The sequence below is a fragment of the Motacilla alba genome, chromosome 6 (genome assembly GCF_015832195.1).
Source record: "Motacilla alba alba isolate MOTALB_02 chromosome 6, Motacilla_alba_V1.0_pri, whole genome shotgun sequence".
Classification (NCBI taxonomy): domain Eukaryota; kingdom Metazoa; phylum Chordata; class Aves; order Passeriformes; family Motacillidae; genus Motacilla; species Motacilla alba.
In genome coordinates, this window is record NC_052021.1 from 19989756 (window position 1) to 20008281 (window position 18526).

The following is an 18526-nucleotide window of genomic DNA, read 5'->3' on the forward strand; positions in this document are numbered from 1 at the left end:
GGATGCTACTGCTTTCCTCTCTGGTACTTTCTGGTCAATAGAAAACCAACAAGGAAAAGTCAATTTCTCACAAGATTGTGTGAGAAATGTGGAGATGACATATAAAGATATAGTACCTGTACATCTAGAATAAAGTTCATGGATAACAGTAGATGACCTCTGAAGAAAGAGCATATAAAACCAGCATACGTAAATGAATGCAGACTAACCTGTCCTTTGAGATTTCAAATTAAATATTGTTCATCTGTCTTCTCAGGCATGCTACTGCCACACCTCAAAACAGTTAGCAGCTCCTGTAAATCTTTTTAATTTCCATCTTTTCCTTCAAGTTCTAGACCAATTTTTTTCTTGATTCTTTAATTTTTTATCAGTAGTCTTCTTATTTTATTACGAGCTTATCTTGCAATCTTGTAAGTACCTCCTTATAGATCTGTTCCTAATAATTTAGTGGGGACTGTGTCACACTCAGACCCACTGTATTCAAGACACCTCATTGATTTCCAAAACTATCTGCTTCCCCTTTTTACCTACTTTTAAGAAAAAAAAAAATCAGTACAGTTGAATTTAGTTTAGGAAAGGCAAGCTCTACCTTCAAACACAAAATCTACCTTAGACCTCACAAAGCATTTGAGGAACTTTGAACACTTCATGAGAGTAATCTAAGAACAAATTAAATTAGAAACAGACAGCACTCTCCTCACACTGAAGTATTCAAGGATTTTGTATAGTTTTCTGGTGTATTACCAAGTACTAGAAATGCCCACACACAAACATGCAATAAATAGTACAATAGCTATGCTTTTTTAATTACACACTCATATGTACATCAAATATTGAAAAAGTAAGCAATTAGGTCTTTTGATTTAGTAGCATGAGAGACAAACCACATGCAAAAAAACTCCCGTAATTCTGTAGACATGGAATTAATTGTTGATATTTAGGACTGCAACTAGAAGGAAAAAAAAGTACCACCAAACTGATAATCAGAGAAAAAAGCCCAGGTTAATCTATACAAGTTCATTATAGATAAGAGATCATTTCTAGGGGGCTTTAGGCCACATCAAGCAAACAAGAGACAGACAAGTCACACCAATAATATGTCAAGGACTCAATACTTCCAAAAATCTGTATGCAGAAAAATCAGAGCTTCCCTTTCTCTCTGACAGAGGAGGGGCCCCAGCTTTCATGCTTTTCTGGCAAATAGAGGGAACATGGCCAACTTTCTTTGCATTTGCTGGCCAAAAGCTGAGACAGTCTCTGTCTCAATTCAAACTCTAAAACCTTTATTGGGATGCATATGGTTGCTCACAGAATAGAGCTTTATTGTAAGCAAAATGGCTAAGGCGGGAAAACCAGAACACAAAGGCTTTTTTTTTTTTTAATTGTCCACTGATTTCTTTGACTCAAATGCACAGAAAATATATGGGAGAGTTTTGCTAACTGTAAATTCAAGCAAGAACAAGAAAGTGAAGGTTGGTTTTTCTCTTTTGTCCAGGGCTTTCCATTCTTCTCAACAGCAACCTCAGAGCTCCAATGCTGTCATACCAAACAATTTTCTTTGCTTTAAATCTGTGCACACACCTTCATCAAATATTTTTACAGCTCTCCCACTAGCTCCTAAGTCAATTCTATGCAGCTTTCTGTAAAGCACCACAGTTGAAATGAAGTTCAGGGGTGCACTGAAGCTGTTATAAAGGATAACACTATGCTGTACTGTTGTAACTGTGGTACAGTATCTTTTGAGGCTAAAATCAGAAATTTTAGCCTCAAAACCAGCTTTCTGTACCTAGCCAAAAAGATAACTGACTGTTAAGGATAAACATCTTCATTATCAACTTGCATAACAGAATAAAGAGTATGCGTAACAAAACGAGGGGATGACACAAACACGAAGTTAAGCTTTGGGCAAAGCAGAATGATATTCACAAATTTTAAGAGAATATACACAAACTTGCCTCTTCTGGGAGGGTGGAAGTGAAGATCTCCAGGAAACCCATTACTGTCTGTGAATCTCTAACATTCCTACACCTATCAGGTAACAAAACTCCAAACAAATGCTATGATCTGAATCCTGAAAGAGAATTCAGACAGGCATAGTAGTCTAATACTAAACAGACATTTGAAAGATGTTACTGCATATTTTAACACTGACCTGTTTTATAGCCTGCTGTCTAGGGAACTGTTTATTTCTACACACCACTACTGAACCTGGCTTGCAAATCTAGAATCACAGTTCACAAAGTATAAAGAATTAATTTCTGAAAGGGATTCCCAGTATTGCCAATTCTTACAGTGATGTACTCAGAGAGGCACTGTTATTCCAGAAGCCCTAGTTGTACTATTATGTAATTACTAGTTGTACTAGTAATATAATTATTCATAATCTGAACCTTAAAAACAGAACCTTTATTTATAAAAAACAAAATGAAAATGGGAACAATAATGGTTTAACAATTCTAAGACAAAAAGGAAGGATCCATGGAAGGAAAATGAGATTTTGGAATTTGATGATCTAAACAGTGCTGACAGCATATTTTTCATAATAAAATCAGTTTGTTGGTATGTCCCCTGAATGGATCAGAATGATGAGACAAAACAGTGAAAATACATCTCAATTGCAAATATTATACATTTATTAATATCATAAATTACCCCATTATTTTTCTAATGCCCCCAAAGTTAACCTAAAATTTTAGTATTTCCTCATCTTGGTAAAGCAGGAGGACCATTTAAAACCCAAAATGTTGCTGACTTTCAAGGTATTCATATTGCTTTATACAAATGAAACTACAACATTTTAAACAAGACTCTATTTTCCCTGATCCCTGAAGTCCTTATATCTCCTACTACAAAGAAATAAGAAGTTTTAAGACAGAGTTCCAGAATTTCCTGCACGAACATAATCAGAGCAAGCAAAACATTCTTCCAAAAAGTGTTCATAGTGCGTGACACAGGGATCCAGCAAAAAACACTTGCCATAGCTCAGAATTTGCTGGAACAAGAAAAAATTTCAGCTGACCACTAAGAACAAAAAAAAGGCATTGAATAATTTAAGACACTCATAAATGGCTTCTCAGTCATGGGCCTAAACTAACACTTTACAAGAATATTCTTTCTTTATTGCAAATCCAAAATGTTTCCATAACTATACAGAAATAAATTCAATCTGCACAAATAGATTGGTAGTTGACAATATCTGCCTTACACAAACAAGAACGAACAGTATTAAAATTATACTCTTTTTCCACAGTGAAACTGGCTGCTAAAGCTAGATTTTTAATGATCACAGCATTCCTATACCAGGGTACTACGTATACATTTAACTTTTATCTTCTTTTAGAAAAATTACATGAGATAGGTAAATGAAAAATAGTCAACTTTATACTTTTATCTACAAATGTTTTCTGCTTAAGTAGCAAGAAGGCTAGTTTGGCTTAGGTAAATAAAAACACCTTCTTCAACCTGACACATCTAAAAAAAAATTAAAGAATTAATAAACAATTCTGTTTCATACTGCAAGTTAGTTTAACCATGTATTGCAGTCCTACAGTCTCTGAAATCTGTTTTAACTAGGGGGACAAAAGCATAACAAGTACCACAATGAAAACAACAGCACCCAATGCTACATGGACTTGACCTAAGCTAATATAATTTCACGAGACAACGGAATACTGATAGCTACTTTCTAAATCCATCCAACAAAAAAACAAAATTAAAAAACCCTACAATTGTACTTAAATACTTAAATTACCCAGTCTAATATAAGGAATGCCTCTAAGTGGTATTGTCAAGGAGGTTTTAGTAAATGACACACATATGAAACCATCTATTTTTATGTTCTTGTTTCTCCCTATTTCATTTCTAAGTCTACTAAGTGAACACCACTGCTGAAGTTGAACTTCTTGCTTATACTTTTCTGAATAAAAGCACAGAATGAGAAGACATGTATATTCAAATAATGACAGCAACATTCTGAGTGGCTCTTAAGACAAAAATATTTCCAGCAGATGTCCAACTGTTTGATTTTATTGTTTCTATTTTTGTTATCTATTCCATAAATTGGTTATTAAGAAAAACACAAACCAAAAAAGGTGCATTCATAACAAAACAAAGGTAATTATGCAAGATTCTTCCCTTTTTGTATGTTGTTTGGAGGTAAAAATGCAAACAACAGACTATTCAGGCTACACTGAAAATCTTCAAGGGCTCTAAAGGAGCCATATTAAAAAATATTCTTCACCTAAAAAATGCAGAAGTACCATAACACAATAGATTTCAAAAAGCATTATCTGCCTGGTCTTGACACCACTGCCACTGAATATGTTACAAACCATGGGCTGTGGCACAGCTAAGGAGTGAATGTGAACTCCAGACCCAAGCGGGGAATCAGCCTGTTTGCCAGCCCCTCCTGCAGTCAGAAACCCAGGGGCTTCCAGCCTTGCAGAGATACTCCTCTGTGTTTACTGCTTCCCATAAGTGTCCTGAACTAAAATGGGTGCACACTGAGCGATCAGAATACCTGCATGGAGGTTATTTTCCCACTGCTTTCAGCAGAAACAATGCACGTACTCACAGAACATCTGACACACTTGAAAGTCACCAGAAGTGTGACTCTAGAAAAAGTTAGAAATTACTAACCAATTATTAGAAATTGCCCACCAATGGGCAACAATCTGATATAAATGCATTTTAATATACTTGTCCTCATTGAACAATAGCTAACTGGTTGAAAATACATCTTTGAAAAATGTCAGAGTGTGAAAATTACCTAGAATTAGAACAGAAGCAGAATACCTTTTTCAAAACGCAAACCAGCCCAGGTATCACAACACTGAGTTTTCTTTTTTCCTTGCAATTTAGAACATAGCTAAAAATCCAAAACCCTGAAGGAATTAAAAAGGAGGTATTCACATCAAGAAAGTTCCTTGAGAAGAAATCTACAGGTTGTTCTTTGATGTGAAACTGCCTGTAGTGCACAGAGCAGTAGCTGGTCTGGTGCGATCCCTTTTTATCTTGCTAAATTCCAAAGGCAAACCAAGTTGGTTTTCCCCAAAACACTGCTGAAAGGTATTTGTACCACTACAGAAAGAAATTAACCTAATCCAAGCAACAGAGTTTTGTACTTCGAGTAAAGGAATGCATTATGAAAATGTTTGAAAGAAGATGCAGTGTAACAAAAACCTCAAATACCAAAGATCACTGCAGCAGCATTCTTGCTGTATGCTGTAGCAGACAGAGAAAAATACTGTGGGAGGAGAGATCTCACATCAGAGCATTGTCTGAAACAGCAGACAGCAAGGTCCTACTACACAAGGCAAGGTCAACGCAACTGGAGAGTCATCTGTTTAAGAAAACACACTATTATTAGATGCAAGTTATGCAGCACTTGTGCATACTAACAGAATAAAACCATTACCCCACAAATATTTTCAAATGGTAGCTTCAGCTTTGCTCTTATTGTTTCTACTTTTTTGTGTCTCATTTAAAACATTGAAATAAGTAACATAAAGAACACTGAAAATGCCTGAGCATTTAATTTTTTAATTACTTATGAAATGTTACAACTGCAAACACAATAGTATACTCAATTTTTTTTAATGAGGAGGCACCACTGAAAATGTAGTAACAAGTTATTAAATATTACTTACTGATAGCAATGTAGAATAAAAAGTATCCCACAGTGGACAGCCTATTTAAACCCTAATGATATGCCTTAGAATACTGTAAAATGTCACAGTATCTATACTGGCCCACAGAGTACACTTCCTCCTAAAGGACTCAAGCCTGCACCGTCTCTACCCCCAATGCTAAGCCAAGTACACATGAGTTTCAGATGTAAAGAATGCAGGAGGCAGCTCCGTGGGGCATGTCACATACTCCACAAGGTTGGCGTCTCTGCTGTTCTAAATCATTTACTGAAAGAGCTGGTATTACACTGACACTTGATAAATTGGAGCAATGTAGTGGGCTCTGGAAGAAGGATAATTCTGGTGGGGAGTTGAGCTCGCTCCTCTCAGCTCTTATTACCAGGTTTCAGTAAGTGCTGCCACATCGAACTCTTGCTTGAACATGTTGGATTATTTATGAATGACTGGGCAGTCAAGAAGAAAGTATTGTGGATGGCCTGGTTTAAAATCAGTGACATTAATTATGTCTTGCACAGAGATGTCAGCATGACAGAGTACGAGAAACCAGGAAATTCATAGAAGGTCTGTCAGCACTTTATCCTCAGCTCTTAAACACAAGTCTTGTTTCAGCAGATAGATGTTTTGCTCAAAAAAATCAAGGAGCGAAATATGACCAATATCTGGCAGTACCATGACTATAGAAAACCCTACCCATAAGCAGATATATATATATATATATATATATATATATATATATATATATATATATATATATATATATGTTTGCCAAGACAAATAAAGCAGTATGCAGAGTAAGCCAGACTGCTCTCACACAGTATGTACTCAGTCATGTAGGTCCTCAAGTACATGAGCAACACCTCTCTTCTAAACGATTAAGAAGGCTCAGGAAGGGACAAAATTAAGGCAAACATGGATTTAATGCTAGCATGCTAACAGCTTCCTAAGAGAGACATGATGAAAAGTGTTACTTACAAATGAATCAGACTGCATATTAAAGGTACAGACAGCTGTTAACCTGCTGTCTGCACAATCAAATGATTGCCATTGCTCAATGAAACCATCAATGGCTGCATTGTGAACAGGCGTGAGAGTAAGTCTGTCCACACTGGAGCTGAATGATTTATTCCAACTTTTCAGTTACTGGTATTTTCAAGAAGTATATAAAACAAAAAAAAAAAACCCAAACAAAAAAAGATGTGAATTATTGCTAATAACACGTATCATTGTCATTGATAAAATTTAAGTCATAGTCATGACCCAAAACAAAATCTGTTTTGTGCTAAGCGCTGTAGAAACAGGAAACGAAATTGCAGCCCATGTTCTGAAGTGTGGCCATCAGTGTTTCAAAAGAAAACACTCCTAAAGCAATGCTTTTGTAAATATGCACATAAAGATGATCATTAAAATAACCTTAGTTTAATGTTTAATAAAAAATCCCTATGCAAATCATGGCCTTCTAATGAAATAATAAATTACTTTTTGCCTCCTTAATAACTGAAGTTTTCCTTTAACAAATTCTCATTTCAAATCCAAGAACCATTGCTAAATTATAGCTGCTTTTCTCCAAAAGAGAAGGAAGAGCTGCTAACTTAAGCAAAATATTTCCACTGGTTATAAATCTACAATCTTTCATGAACAGTCACAGCTGTCACTTTTGAATATGTGCCTTGCTCCTATATTGGATTTCTATGCAGGTTCTAGTCACTAGTGAATCTTAACATCCATATTTTTCTTACGTAAAACAGCCCTTTGATAAAAGAAATACTTCTATGGATACTTACAAATAGTGCTCAAATTGTTTCATTACATTTTTTTGAATAACCTAAATAGAGAGATTTTTTTTCTCATGTTACAAATCTCCCAAATCTGAAATTACCTTATCATCTCAATGAACTTGCTCTGTGATCTTCAGTTAACACAGTTTGGAGAAATTCTTTAGTCTGCAGTACAGCTTTCATGTTTCTTGATCTGAAAGTTTTACCTTGTGGTATTTCTTTTCCTTCTTAATGTCTTGGAATTCTGGTTTGAACATCACACTTTTATTGCATAAAATGCATCACATTGAATTAATGTTAACTGAGAAGACAGGAACTGCACTGCCTCGTCTACAGTCACAAAGTCTTAACAACTAACTTTTTACCATGTATGAAAACACAAATGAACTCATTACAGTATCTGAGATTACTACCTCAACACGGCAAGAGTGAATTCTATTTAGATGACTAAGAAAGCAAGACTTTAAGAAATTCTCTGCAAATTTGTGCAGATGGGCATACACGTCCATTATGTCTTTGGGAATTTCTCTTGAGCACTTCCTACTACACGTGTCTGTTTCTGGTTTCACCTTGTATGTTTCACTGCTCACATATTTGTTGCAGTGCTTTTGTAATGATCACAAACATTGGTTGTTTGCCATTGACTTTTAAAGGGATGTGACAGCACAGATCAAAGATGATTATTGTAGCTGGAAAAACATGAGTTCTTAAACTACAAAACAGTCATTGCTCTGCAAAGATTACTAAGAGGCTGCTTCATAATTGGCATGTTCTCTGATCTTCTTTCAAATATAAAAATGTAAAGGACAGAAATATTTAGCAAACTTTTGTCATACAAACGTAGGGGATGGAAATATTTGGAAAACCTTTTTATCAAACTTTTAGCATAATTAATACAACAAGAAAGCAATTTTGCTCCTCACTATGAAACAAATCATTTTACTGTTCCTTGAAGTACAGTCGATCCTTCAGGCATTTCTCTACCACTCTTAATCCAGCTCTTTCATTTCCTTTATCAAAAGAAGCCCAGTTCACAGTCACCTGCATAGGCTCTTCCCTTTATCACCTGTGCTGGTGGCATCCCAAGAGGGTGCACCACAACAGATAAGCACCACATCCAGACACTTTGGTCCTGGTCCTACAAACACTTCAGTGAAACTACTTCTTAAGTGTTTGCAGACTTTGAGTCTTTCTAACTCAACAACACTTCAGCAAGTGGGGCAAAGAGAAGTCTGGAGCTGGGAGGAATGCACTGCCCCTTCACTCCTGGGTGTCAGGGCCTGCAGCACCCCCAAGGAGCAGAGACCCACTGCGGGGGCAGAGAGTACCCCTTGTCGCTTAGAGCCACAGGCTCCCTCCAACGCCGTATCTCCGATGGGCTGCACCAATCTGGGGCTAAATTTTACCAGACTTTAACGTAAAAATTACAACTGATTGTACAATCGCAGTGGAAGAGAGAAAGCGAGGGATGAATTTAGAACAATTTCTAGCATGTGAGAGAAAGGCAGCCCACCCCAATTTTCATTTGCGTTTGGGTTTTCTTGAACCCTGCCAGAAGAAGAGGGAGAACCCGTAAGCCGAGGGTCAGGCGGGGAGGGCGCGGGCACGGGGGCAGCGGAACATGGCCGAAAGCGGAGCCCCCGCCCGCCCCCGGGCACGGCCGCAGCGGGCGGGCAGCCCTCGGCAACCCCCGGGGCTACGAGAGCCGTGGGGGCCGGGACCCGGCCCCAGAGAGCCCCCAGAGGAGAGCCAACCACGCTCGGGAGTCAGGGAAAGAGCCCGTGAGAGCGGGCGGGGGTGTGCAGGGGACGCACCTTTCAGCGTCTCCCCGGTATCTCGTCCTCCTCCTCGGGTCGGCGGTGACTCCAGCGGCGGCGGGCCCGCGGCGGCGGAGCGCTCTGCGGGACGGGGCCGCCCCCGCCTCGCCAGGGCTCCACGGCCGCCGCTGCCCGGGGCGGCGGAGCGAGCGAGGCGCCTTCCCCAGCGGGCCGGGGGCGGGGGCTGCGGGCGCGCACCGCCCCGCCGGGCCCGGGAGGGACGGGGAGAGCTGGGGAGGGGCCGCGGGGCAGCGCCGCCGGCTCAGTCAGCCGCGGGCAGAAGGCGCGGGGCCGCCCGAGAGGGGTGTCCCGGGACCGCCCCTCCTCGCTGGTGGAGAGCGCGTTTCTCCCACCGGATGGCTGCGCTCGGGACGGGTCGCTAGGATCATCCCCTGCACGCGAGGCAGATGGGATGCGGCTGCTCCTCCTCGTCCTGCCCGGGACAGCCCCGCGCTCCCACGGGCACGGTGGAGCACTCCGCAAGTGCGGCAGCGGGAACCGCTGGCCCCGGCCCCGCGCGCGCGGCTGCTCCTGTGGGACCAGGCGGCTCCCGCTGAGGGGACTCCCGGAGCCAGAGAGCGCGCCCCGGCTCCCGTCCTGCTGCTGGGAGCTGCCAGCTGGAGCCGCCCGCGGAAGAGCTTCCTCCTACCTCCCGCGAACGGGCGCCGTCGGCCAAGCGCCCCAGCGCCGCGCCTCCGCACCGCGGAGCAGCGGCGCCGTCCCGCGCGGCTGGACCCGGTCCAGCGCCATCGCCGTGCGCGCCCTGCGAGCGGGGGCCGGGCCGGGGGCGGGCCGGGCCGCGGCTGCCTCAGCGCATCGGAATGCGGGCCCGCGCCCCCCGCCCGCAGCGCCCCGGGCGCGCCGCGCAGCGCGGGAAGCGCGGCCGCGCTCCGGAGCCGCTCGGGGAGCGCAGCCCCGGGCCCGTGCCTCGCCCCGCAGCATCTGGGGAGGGCAGCGGAACGCGGCGTGGCTTCGTCGTCGCTGCGGGACAACGCGGTTTGGTGAAGGCAGCAGTGCACCTCCGCCTGAGATTTTTTTCCGTACGAAGTACAAGAAGGAAAAGAGTCTCGTAAAGTTCTAGTTTAAAGGAACCATTCTCAATTTTTAAACTGGGGAGAGTCGGCTATAAGCTAACACGGGTTTGTTTAGGACGTTTTTATGTGAAGGGCACCGATTCTCATAACAAAGGTATGCGGGGATTGTATCCCGGTGTGGGACAATGAACTTACAGTTCATTTCTGTCATTCTCTTTGAAAGCAAGGAACTCGTCATACCATTTTACATTATACTATTTACATTATACTACCACTTGAAAATCAGACCTATCCCTATGCATTCTACTTTGTTACCTGAGCAAACACACATCACTTCATTGCAATAATAATCTTGTGAGCATAATACAAGAGTATTGATGTCCTGTAGATGGTAATAACAGTGGGGGAAGTCTGTTAGCAAATACTCTATTCAACAAATACATCAAAAAAGCCAGTGAAGTTACCCCCTGGTAAGTTACATATTTTCAAACAGGTTTTATGTTGTTGTTTGGATTTTTAAAACAAATTAGGTCAGGTATAGTGTGTTATATAGTTGTTTATTCTGAGTCTTTCCATGGCTTATAGGTTCTGGTTATTAGAACAGAGAAGAAAATACATCCACCATAGTAGAGCACCTTGATCTTTTCAGCAGCATACCATCTAAATAATTTATTGTTTAGGAGACATAACACATGGTCAGTCTGAACTAATTTAGGTAATTAACTTGTAATATTGATCGTTCTATACTGAAATATAGTACATATTGGATAAAATCCAGGTCCTGTGGAAAATTTAACATTGCCTTTGCCTCCAGCGTGGGCTGGATTTCATTCACTGCATATAGTATCCAAAAAATGCCACAAGACAATATTTTGCAAAAACTGAAATTTGAGTAGTGAATCTTTTCCAACTCCTGTTCTGTGTGATCTGTGTATTTTTCAGTACTTTCATATATTTAGAGCCTGAATATTGGCTCAAAAGAGACCAAATTCTAGTGTACACTACAGCTTGGGTCAGTTGCTTCATAGCAAGTCATGCAATGTGTTTTCAGCTCTACAATAGTGACAATGAATTATCCTCTAAACACAGAGGCAACAGCAACCAACCTTTCCACAGAAGCTTTTTCCAGTTTCTCTCTGCTTTTCCATTTGTTTTAAAGAGTGCAGGAAAGTTGCTACCACATTATTCCAGGGGAAAATATATATAACTGTTCCTTTACAATGTGTTTGCACTTTTTTTCCAACTTCCAAAACTCCAACAATAAAAGATATCCTATACTGAAAAGGTAGTGTTACATTTTACTGAATGGAAAATTTGGAGAAATCACCATATCCCTGACCTGCCAAAAAGACATCTGTCTGCAGGCACATATCAATGGGCCAACTTAGCATGCTGGGGATCAATAGCAAGCTCCAGCAATTTGTTGTATTAAGGATTTTATTCTTGAGATCCAGCTCCCCACCTGTAAATTCAAGACTTCTCATTTCATCAGGATACTGGATGATAATTTAATAACAGTAAGATTTTTGAATACTGTGAAAGCTACACTACAGACACAACAGTGAGAGGTGCTCTCTACAAAGTAATTAGATGCTCATTTTCTCCAGGACAACATATGCTTCTCTGAAACTGTAGGAAAGAAGTAATTATGAATATCAAAAAGCTGCAGGACTGCTCTTTTCCTAGAATGTATTTATGCAATTACCAGTTCAGAAATTGCATCCCTGCTATCAAGCATTGCAGGATGAGAAAAAATTGACTATGAAGAAATAATGGTGTCTAGATATATGAAATCAAGTTGCTGCAAGCAGACCTACTTGAGAAGAAGCTCATTTCCTTGGTGACAAGTTGGAAAGCTGCTGTTAGGATTGTTAGCCAGGACATCTCTTCCTGGTTGTACACACAATGGAAGTGACTCCTCTCAAAAAAAGTTACCTCCCTTTCTTCAAATTTGTTCCCATGGTGGGTGAACTCTGCAGGCAGCCAGAATTCCACTTTCTCTGGGGGAATCCCATATCTGAGCTTTGCAGAAGTGAATTTTGAGCTGCCTGGCAACCTCAATGTTATACAGATGAAGAAAGTTTTTTTTTTTTGCTGGACTTGACTCATGGGTTGTGGTTTCTTTTCAACATTCTCAGCCAAGCAGAGAGTGCTTTGAGAATGCTTCAGTTTTCTCTCTCATTGTACATCAGTGTCTACCCTGTTCTCATGAGAACTTTCTGTTAGTCATCACATTATACCCTACTGCTCCATCAGGCTTGATGATATAGAAAGACAACACATCCAGCTCAAATACAGTATTTATAGGTAGAGAAAAATACAGTACTTCCAGAAAATATTGGTGTGTCTCACAGTCTTCTACCAGCCATGCATTTTGGAGTTTGGGTTACAGAATTGATTTAGAGATGAACTTCAAAATGATGCCTAAATACTACATTCCACACATTCCTGTAAGATGGTAAGTATTATTCACATTATACAGATGGGGAAACTAAAGCAATGTGAGTTTACTTGGGCAATTTTCCCATCAGGAAAAAAAGTACAGTGGTAGCATCAGTACTCAAGAATACCTGGCTTTTTTTCTGTACTCAGTCTGAACTATGAATCACTTGCCTAAGCCCTGCAGTATAATGTATAAAGGAATATTTTGTTTTTAATCGTGGTATTATATAGCAATATTTTCAAACAATTTATTTAACAAATTACATAAAATACTTAAAATATGCTTTTAATTTAAAAAAAAATAGCCAAAAGGTTTTTCCTTGGGCTTTGCTCCAAAACTCACCCTTCAGCTAGGACTAAAGAAAAGCACGCACACTTGCACAAACGCAAACAGAAATTCTAAAAGAAAATTAGAAACACATGAAAGTAAGGACTGAGAATGTTTTCTTAACTGCACTCTGGTTTCAGTACAGCAAAATTTTCATTGATTTACTAATGGATAGGCAGTTTTCTTGTGAAGAAACACACAGGCTTTATCTGCAGTTAATTCCTTGCTTCCAAGAAACGCATTATCATTCTACAGAAGTAGAGCCCACAGAGGCAGGGTGGCAACTGCTCTGTCAGGGCATCTCAGCTCTCTGTAGAGCACAACCCTGCTTCAGTCATAAAGGGATTCTGCCCCATGAAAATAGTTCTCACAGAAAGGCAGTTTCACTTAAGACAATTATTTTACTAAGAGAGCTATTTTGAAGCTGTTTGTGATTGCTAGATAAATAATCCCAACCAGTACAACTTCTATACTGTTTCAAAATAAATAAATAATATATCAATAATTAATAAATAAATAAGACAAACTACTTGAATTTCAGAAATTGTTTTTACATCATTAACTCTGGACTGAAGGTTTCTTACGAAGTCTGCTATTCTACAAATGTTCCAGAAGCTTTGTAACTATATTCCAAACTCAATGTTACTTTATGCGATGTGAGGTCAGTTTTGCCTGGCTATTACAAACATCAGCAGTCATGGAGGCAATTCTGCAAGTCTACTGCACTTGCTTAAAGACTTTCTGACATTTCAATTAGGAAAAAAATATAGCTAGATTTTTAGAAATAACAGTTAAAAAAAAAAAGCTGAAACAATGAGCTTTGGAATTGACATCCGCTGTTGGACTTTCAAATTATTAATAAAGTCATCCCCCAGTTAGTCTTTGGAAGAGCTACAAAAGGTTTCACAGTAAACTTGAAAAAAGTTCACACACTTTTTTCAAATATCTCTAGGAGAGAACATATCTGCTAAGGATAATTAACTGTAAATATGGAATTACTGTATTATCATTTTTTGGCTACACAAGTTTTAGTCTGAGAAATTTCATATTTCAATGAAGTAGCTCCTGATGTAGATCAAAGAAAGCCTTTTATGCCTTAACTGAATTCCCATTGTATAACCTAGCTATGTTTTTAGAATGCCATTATTTTCTGATGGTTTTTAAAGTTAGAGACTACATTAAAATACAGGTCCTCAAAACATTGGAGTGATAACTCTTGTTTATTTAATATCACATTTCAGGGACAATGGAAGTCAAAGTATTAATACCAATTGAATAAAGTTAATAAATTTGTACAAAATTGAATACCATACCGTAATTTTCTACTAATTCTCCGTAAAAAAACCCAGAAGACAGAAAATACATAGCTATTAATTGACTAATCTATGAGACTTTGGGGGTCAATAACAGACATAAATATTAGTCATTTTAAAGTGGCAAGTGACTAGCACTTTCATTCGACATCAAATTATACAGTCATGTTGAAAATGTATTGAGAAGCCTGCTTTATTACTTTCCTCATATAAAGTTCCTCAAATACACAGTAAAATCCTTAATACATTTATAATGATAAAGTGTGTTGTTTCTTGCATAAAATTACAAGACTTGCCTGGTAAGCACATCAATGCTTTTCTGAAATCTATAATAGGTAAGTAAACAATAATCTAGTGTTTTCTACAAAGTCTGGCTGACTGATTAGGTGTTGAATGTATGAGAGCATGGGAATGCTTGTGGTTAATAGTTCTTAAGAAATGAGCATTTATGACCAGGACTTTCCACAGAAGAAGCCAGACAATCAGACTGCAAAAAGGGTAATCACTATTTTGCTCTTTGCTCATGAAATTAAAAAAAGGATATTAACTTTGCAATATCTGTTATAGTCTTCTCCTCCAAAAAGGAACATTATTAAATTTAAATTCTAAAAATACGTATTTTACAATCCACTTGTAAAGTTCTAGTACTAAATATTTAAAGGAGAAACAATTGCCTTGTTCCATTGTCACATCAGTGCACATAGTTTCACAGCTAGTCCTGAACAACACAATTTTATGTAACCTAAATACAACAGAGCTTTAGTAAAATGTTTTTTCTTTTATAATAAAACCAAAATAAACTTCAGCTTCTGTTTTATATGCCAGTTGAGATTCCTTGCAATAATTTCTTCCACATCTGCTCTGCAGCCTTCAGGTTTATAAAAGCAGCATCTCCCAATTTCCTTTCATCAAGACATCCATATGCTGTGTTTTATAGACATGTTGGTGCAGTTTAACATGGAGTCACTAATTACAACTTGGAATCATATATATGCTAAGGTTAAGAAAATAAATACATGTGGTTATGAGGCATTTAATACTGAAAATCCCAGACAACCTAGTCAAAAATTCTTCAAAGTGTGATAACATACCAATAAAAGTACATCTGAAATTATCACGAAAGTCATAAAAACAAAATTGACACTTAAAGGAAAAAAGTAAATAATAAAACTATACATAAGCACCACCAGATTCTAAACCAATGACCTACAATCATCTGCAGAAAAGTTACCAAGAAGATTGTGACAGCAAAACTGCTGCTAAAGAACCAAATTGTTTGTGAATGGGGCTGGTGAAACATCTTCATAAAATATTTGTCCAAAACAAATTTCTAGGATTCCTGAAGACAGTACAGTGTTGATATCTGCTGGTTTCAAGTCTCTCCGTTGCCAGTGTACTGTAAATGTCATCGGCTTTCCAGTGAACAGTCCATTGATGGCAGCATTTGAGGGGAGAGAGAGCACAAGATGACCTCAAACCACATGAATCTTCACCATATGCAGGATTAGAGTTTCGCAGTCCTGACTGATCTGTAGAGCTGTACTCCCTTTCCTGAGCACCCTCACTGCACACCCAGTCTGCCTGTCCCCTGAGAGTACAGCCATAACAGCTCCCATTGATTCCACCTCTGAGAGATGACAGTGTGAGCACAACAGAAAGTAGCTGCTGTTCTTTACAGCAAATTGTAAGCATGTAATGATCTCTATAAAAATTTGGGGGCCTAAACATAGCCATTAAGCTCCAGAGAAAGACATCTAGGCTGCAGTTTTAGCAAGTGCAATGTAACCCTTCATGCTTCTGTCCAGAAGTTCCTAATGCTTTAAAAACATTTAAATGGGAGAAATGAAATGTGAATAATGAGTTTTCATTAATTATCTACCTGGAACATATTTCCAACTGTGCATGTGAAAGAGGAAATCTGTCTTGTCACAAAAAAAGATCTGTAAAGACTGCAAAAATGCTTTCAATCCTGAAATGAAGTTCTAAATATCCAGGGAGACAAAAGGCAAATTAGAAAAACATGCTACAAAAATATCTGTGGGCATCAGAGAATTTGGAAAGACCAGAATCCTACAGAAAATTTTAAACAGCAGAATCAAACTGGCAAATATCTTTTTCTTGAGGAAAACAGTATTTAAGTTTCTTGATCAAAACTGACATCTGGAGAGCTACAGGCTAAATTAAAGTAGTGTCCATCACCTTAAGCCCAAGGTTTCCAGGATAAAAAAAAGGCAGAGTAAAGAAATAGAAATGTGGGTATCACTCTAGTTTTCCTATTTTTTTCCATGCTAATCATGGGATACAAGCTGTAATCTGAAGCAAGCAACATGCTGTCAAGGGTATTCTTATATAATCAGCAGAGAACAAACTGTTCCTTCTCTTCCTTAAATCTGTACCCAATCACACAGTCAGGCTTCAGTGGGACAGCTTTGCTACAGAGAACTTGCCAGTGAGAGAACAAAGATTTTGCCCCAGACTTTTCCTTTCCCTTTTCTCCCCCTTCCTTTGCCCTCTTAAGAGAACAGGAGACACAAGAGGCTGTTCTGTAAAGCTGTGTCAAGATGATTTATTACAGACATTGTAATTAAAATTTACAAGTCTTGTTGATGCAAAAAATATGGTTAATCCCTAAAGTTTCTAGCTTGTCTTAATATATGTGTATGTGTATGTGTATGTGTACGTGTGTATTTCACACCTTCCTTCCTTTAAAAAAACCACATAACTGTGCTGGTTAGAAATTCAGAAAAAATCAGAAATTCAAATTAGCCACCTTTTGTGCAAATTAAGAAGTAACAAACTGCAAGGGAAATACAGCTACATGGTTCTGGCAGGTAAAGCAGAAAAGGGAGATAAATCACATAAGCAAATGAGGCTTCTGGGGAAGAAAAGGGTGTCTTGCAGTCCTCCCATTAAAGATTTCAGATTGTATTTTTTTATCACTCTGCATTTTTATAATGAAAAAAATGTTTTGTCACATGGCAAGAATAAAGAACATCAGCTAAGTGTTTTCATATGGACTCCCTACATACGTTACTGCAAATAGCAGAACATAGGGTCTTACTCATATTACATAAAGATGATGTTTAATGAAGATATTTACATCTTTTACAAGGCATGGATTGACATGTAAAATAATGTGAAATAATTCTGGCATTAAAAAAAACATGTGAAATAATTCTGGCAAAGTGAAAAAAAAATAATCAGGTTTACTTTTCAAAAGCAAACAGCTTTTTCCTTCACTTCCTGATCAAAACTTATTAGTGACTGAACAATTTTATGGTAATATAAAGGAATATTTGTTTTATGTAATAAAGTACTAATGGGACAACAATAAAGTAAATATTGATATCTGGTTCACAGTGCACTGTATTTTTAAAAAATAAAATGGATTTGCCACGTGGCCTTTCCAAATAATATTAAAAAGGTTTTTCTCTCCTTTAACATTACTCAGCTTCCCAAAAACTGTCCAGTACTTCCTATGAAGTAGAACAACACCTAACAGTGCCAGTTAACACCAGCAAAACTACTCCATCCAACCTTCCAATGGAAAACATGTTGACAAGTACTTTTTCTAGCTCACTGTAGTACTTAGCCATGTCACCTCCTCCCGTTCTAATATTTCTCTGCCTCAATTTAAGTTGGTACAAGCTTTCCCAACTCTACCAGGCTTCAGACACAGTTTGGTGCATCTATGCTCAAAAGCTTGCACAACTTCCTTATTTAATCAGCTGCTCTGCCAGAAGAGGCTCTTCCAGCACACCTGCTCCTGTCATAGCCCTGTGCTGCAGCAGTTACTGGGAAACCCTAGCACTGGAAATATTTGGCAGTAGGGCCTGGGGATGAGGTACTAGATGATGTAAAAGGCCTCCCTGCCTCAGCACCTGCATCAAAAACCCCCAGCCCCAAAATAAAAATTAAGAGTGGGACAGAAATATTTTTTAAACTCCCTGGCTGAACAGGAGAAAAACAGAGCAAAAAGGTCAACTGCTCAGACAGCATATGTGCTCTGTTTCTGTGCAACCTTAGAACCAGTAGCCTAAATTCATTATAGCCCACCACAAACAGCCACAAATTTTTTAGCAGTGAGAATGTACTTGTTATCCCTCCCTGTTTATTTTTTTTAATAATAAGAAGAATGTTTAGGACATATGCTATATATCCAGACTGCA

At 39.0% G+C, this 18526-nt stretch overlaps 1 protein-coding gene across 2 annotated transcripts in view; it reads right to left on the reverse strand.

Moving 5' to 3' along the window:
- PLCE1 (phospholipase C epsilon 1) overlaps positions 1 to 9409 on the reverse strand; it is a 136195-nt gene extending 126786 nt beyond the window's left edge. For both annotated transcript variants that reach the window (XM_038141646.1, XM_038141645.1), the window contains exon 1: positions 9238 to 9409. The gene's annotated coding sequence lies outside the window, so the exon portion shown is untranslated. The remainder of the gene's footprint in view (positions 1 to 9237) is intronic.
- Between the last annotated feature and the right edge of the window lie 9117 nt (positions 9410 to 18526).